We start from the raw sequence: 5,141 nt of genomic DNA, 5'->3' as shown, positions 1-5,141 counted from the left end.
AATCTTTGTCAACTTTTATCGTTAAGGGTTTTTTATTAACTGTTTTATTGTTGGCGTTGTCGTTTCAACTGTTCCTGGCACAGTGCAGACGTTGCCCTTCTTAGGGTGGATTTCGTTAATGGAAATGGAAACTAAAATCGGCAAAACGGAAAAACTTTGAGTTAAAAAACGAAACGAATACGATGACTAATAAAAACAAAAGACACAATGATTCATGGTGAAATTCAGGCTCGGAACTAGAGGGAGCATCAAATTTTAGGGCGGCAAATTTTGAGAAATTTTCACTTTTTAATGTTGTATTACTTAATTATTGTTGTATTTTTTTATGTGATACATGTATATTGATATTTCAATTAAGAAAATATTTTAATAAAGGATCGTAGGAAAAAGTGTTAACCTTAAGATTATTTGGCCGGAACTGGCCGGGACCATACCTTCAATTGGTCTCTAATTAATTTTGTTTTTAAAATGAAGTTTTTTGACAAACAAAGTTCAAAATCTATGTATACACTTCATAATTTTTATTTCATTTATTTCATGATATATGAGTTGTACTTTTTAAAAAACGAAAACGAAAAAATTTACAAAACGATAGAAAAAAGGGAACTGAAAATTTTTTTAAAATTGAAACGTAAACAAAGACGACAAAATTTGGCAAAACTAAACAAAAACTGAAACGAAAAAGTATATAAAACGAAATCCACATTAGTCCTTATACATGTTCCCGCTCGTCGTCGCAAACATTCCTTACCCGAAGTCCAAAATTTCAAAGAGCGATTATTACTCTCTCATTGTATAAAAAGATTTACAACTAGCTTTATCTAAAACATAGAAGCAATAATATTTGTCCTGCAGCAACTAAAGTATTTTTAACCAATTCATTGATGGCAAAGTTGCTGTTGGAGATTTGAGAACGTCATTCAACAGAGGCGGCCTCGCTGAAGATGTTTGCATGCAGTTGATTGTGGAAAGATTTCATGATTGCCATTTTCGGTGTTTGATATTCTTGCCTATAAAATTCATTAAATAGCTTTAAAAAAATTGTACGGCTTAGATGGTCATGACTGAGCCTCCAAATGTTTTTAATCATATCTGTTAAGAACTCGTTGTTAATTCAATTGCCGCAAATTCAAGTAACGATTCTTTGACTTGTTTGTTTGTCATGACATCAAAAAGCCTGGCATTTTATAATTTGTTTTAATTTTTTGTAAGCATTTCTCAACCGGGTTCGTTCAAATTTCAAGTCTTTTTTGATCATGCGAACTTTAGAACCACCCAGAACTAAACAAAACCAAGTTAAAGTGTGTGGTACAAAAAAGTCGAATTAATTTGAAGACTTACAGAATAAAATGGCTTTTTTGCCCAAACTGTTCAGTATTGCGATAAAATTTTATGATTACCCAGCGATTAATAATTATAAATTAGCAAAAGGTGTCTGGCAGTGCAACCTAATGAATGGAAAAACAGATCATTACCAACAATTAAATATAGTTTGGGGCTCTCGTTGAGAACAAACAAGCAACTCTGATGAAAGAAAACTCCTGATTGCCACACATCATGCCGTTGCATTGCATTGCGTTGCGTTCTTCTATTTATGTGAAACATCTTTTCTCTACGACACGTTATCTGATTCAGTTTAATGCGCACAATGTTTGAAACAACAGTGCGTAAATGCCAAGGTGCCACTAGCGACCCAGATACATGCAGCCTGTGCCATGTATTTAGAAAGTAAGGTACGACGCATTTCATACAGTTACATAAAAAATAATAACAAAACAATCGTGAGTACAGTACTGAGCAACCTGGTGTATCGTGTGGGCATTCATATAGGAGATGAAATATAACCAAGTGCCATATAAATAAATGGCCATTGTTCAAGTTTGTGTAAAGTAAGCAATCGCGTCCTCCTGATTGGTTGAATGCCGACAGATTTATGACAGGCTCAAACGTTTTATTTCATTAAATTGTGGCTATGTTAAGCGTGTGTGCGGGTATAGCGGTGTGTCTGCAAGTGCAAATGATCGCATGTGTTTCTATCAAACACACACACACATAAACACACACAAACACAAACACCGTATATTTACCTTTATTTTTTTTGGTTCATTTTATAAATATTACTTTGTTTTTTATTTAGTAATTTTATTTTATGTGGGTATGTATCGTTGTGTTGTACGTGTTGTATGTGTCGTGTGTATTTTGTGTGTGTGTGTGTTGCTTTTCAGTCTGTTATATGTGTTGTGTATGTGTGTATTGTTCATGTGTGATTGTGTGGGTAGTGTGTATTTTTATGTTGGTTGTGTGTGTATGTGTTGTGCGTGTGCGTGCGTGTGTGTGTTTGTGTTGTTCGTGTAGGTTGTGTGTGTGTGTGTGTGTGTGTGTGTGTGTGTGTGTGTGTGTGTGTGTGTGTGTGTGTGTGTGTGTGTAGGTTGTATGTGTGTGCGCATGTGCGCATTTGCAAACTTCCAGATTCTTTTTGAGTAATAAAATTTCTCACGCGCTATTGAAGTAAGAAGAGATGATACCCCCAGCAAGCAAGGTAGATGATGATGGTGGTGGTAATGATGGTGGCTGTGATCATGTTGTTGTTGATGATGACTTTGTTGTTGTTGATGATGATGCTGACGATGATGATGATGATGCTGACGATGATGATGATAACGATGAAAAGATGCAGTGATGACGATCATTGGATAGTTGTTATGTCCTAAAACGATGCACTCGTTTTGATGATAAATTTAAATTCAGAGCAGGAATAAAAGTGAATTGTAATGAAATTGTTGATATAATCAAAATCCTTCATTTCCACATTACCACGCGAGCTGAAGAATTCAATAAAAATAAATCTTTTGCAGTAAAAATAAATTATTTTTCATATTATGAAAACTCAAGTATTAACACACAAATTATTGTTTTTCTATAATAACCTATTATTTCTTATTTCCCTTTTCTATGTGTGTCCTTCTCTTTCTCTCTCTCTTTCTCTCTCTCTTTCTCTCTCTCTCTCTCTTTCTATTGCTCCCTCTCTTTCTTTCTCACCTACGCACAGATTGTGTCTCTGTTCTACTGAGTTATTCAAATATTTAAGACATCAAAACATACCTTAACTTACACACACACTCACTCACACACACACACAAACACCAAGAAAAATGGATTGAAGTAGTTGATTAAACGTTGGTTAGCAAGATGGTTGGTTTGTTTGTTAGCTAGTAGGCTGGTTGTTAGACTGGCATGGCTAGTTGATCGGTTGATTGTTTGTTTATTTGGCTGGCTGGCTGGCTGGCTGTTTGGTTGGCTGTTTGGTTGGTTGGTTTGTTGGATATATGGCTAGTAGGCTAGCAGTTCAGTTTGTTGCTTAGCTAGACACATAGTCGTGATTTACAAATTTTTAAAACAACCGGAGTCAGAGTTGTTTTTTATCCGTCCTCTGATTGATTTAAAATATTTCATTTTCATCAGGTTGTCAGCTTAATTTTAATTGACAATTTCATCATCTCTAATATTGACAATTGATGCTGCCAAACGTGTTTTTTTCATATTATCAATTTATAAAAAGTTAGAAATGGCAAAGTAATACTGCAATCTTATTTAGGACAATATTGCTTTGAAAAAGTTCGCATAACATTAAAGAACCCAAAACAACATCCTTACATGAAGCATTAAAAACACACTTGTTAAACTTTCTCCTAGTCTGAAACAATTAATTAGACTTGTACATTGTGAGCAATTTAAAGTAACGAATACTAAAGTAATATATATTCATTTCATTTTTATTCATTTCTGTATTATATGCATCAAAGAAAACCTTTCGTCATGCCTTTATGTTGTTTGTATGTATGAATGCTCTATATATCCACTATTACTTTTGTTGTTGTTTGTGTTGTTATTGTAAGAAAACTATTGCGCTTTTAATAGCACTCAAAAGCATCAGAATAAAATGCCATGCGCATCCTTTGAACATGCTACATTTCCATATTCCAAAAAAGCGTAATTTTTTAAAATTAAAATTAAACTTTCATCAGGTTGTAAACTTAATTTTCAAGTGAGAGTTCATCATTTCTGAAATTGACAATTGATGATGTCAGCTGCCAATCGGTTTTTCTTAATTTCATCAATTTACAAAAAGTTAGAAATGCCAGAGTAATGTTGCAATCTTGTTTAGAAAAATATTGCTTTAAAAAAGTTTGCATAACATTAAAAAAGACGAAAGTACATCCTTGCATGAAGCATTAACAATTATTTTGAAAGCAGCTTCGATGAAAAGCAAAAAATGAGACCAAGGTTTGATTCTTGGGGCACACAAAGTGAAACAATGTTCGCGTTGGACAAGACAGCAATAGAGGTGTCGGTGTGATATGAACCAACACAAACAGAAACAACGCCAGCAACTTTAAAGCATTTATTAAAGTTTTTTAAAAACAAAAAATTATCCATGCAATCAAATGTAGAGTGGTTAGCTGAAAGAACAGCTACTGAGACAAATTATTCTGAGGACAAAAAGGAGATTTTTGTTTTAACGTATAATAATCTTAATAGAGTTGTTATCATTTGAGACGGCAACCAAGCGACGCAATCTTCTGTTGGTGTTGAGTAACAATGGTGCAACACAATGCAACAGCAACAGCAACAATTCGATTCACATCAAACAACGAGTCACATTAAACTAAACCTCGCACACAGTCTCATCTACAGTCACGACGGACCACACAAGTCATTCTGCTTAGCATGCATTACAATATACACAAAAGGTCCTTGAATGTTGTGTGTTGTATATTTTTTTTGAATATATCTCAGTCTATATGAGTGTACGTGTGTTTATTTACACGGACACGCACAACACACACATACACACTCACACTACACACACACACACACAGAGAAATAACACGAACACACACACACACCATACTCACATACACACGACAGCGTTTATTTTTATGTATTTTTATGTACTTTTATGTATGTGTGAAATACAAAATGTTGAAGCATAATACTAACAGTTATATGTAATTAGTTGGTGCTGTTGTTACAGTAAAATGTGAGTCGTACTAGTTGCGGTTGTAGTAACGCTAGTAAAACTGAGAAAAACAACAACAATAATAATAAAAATAATAATGATAATAATAATAATAACAATA

The sequence above is a fragment of the Helobdella robusta genome (assembly GCF_000326865.2).
Source record: "Helobdella robusta unplaced genomic scaffold HELROscaffold_172, whole genome shotgun sequence".
In the NCBI taxonomy this organism is placed as follows: Eukaryota; Metazoa; Annelida; class Clitellata; order Rhynchobdellida; family Glossiphoniidae; genus Helobdella; species Helobdella robusta.
The sequence above is the reverse complement of the archived record's forward strand: the minus strand, read 5'-3'. Positions refer to the sequence as shown.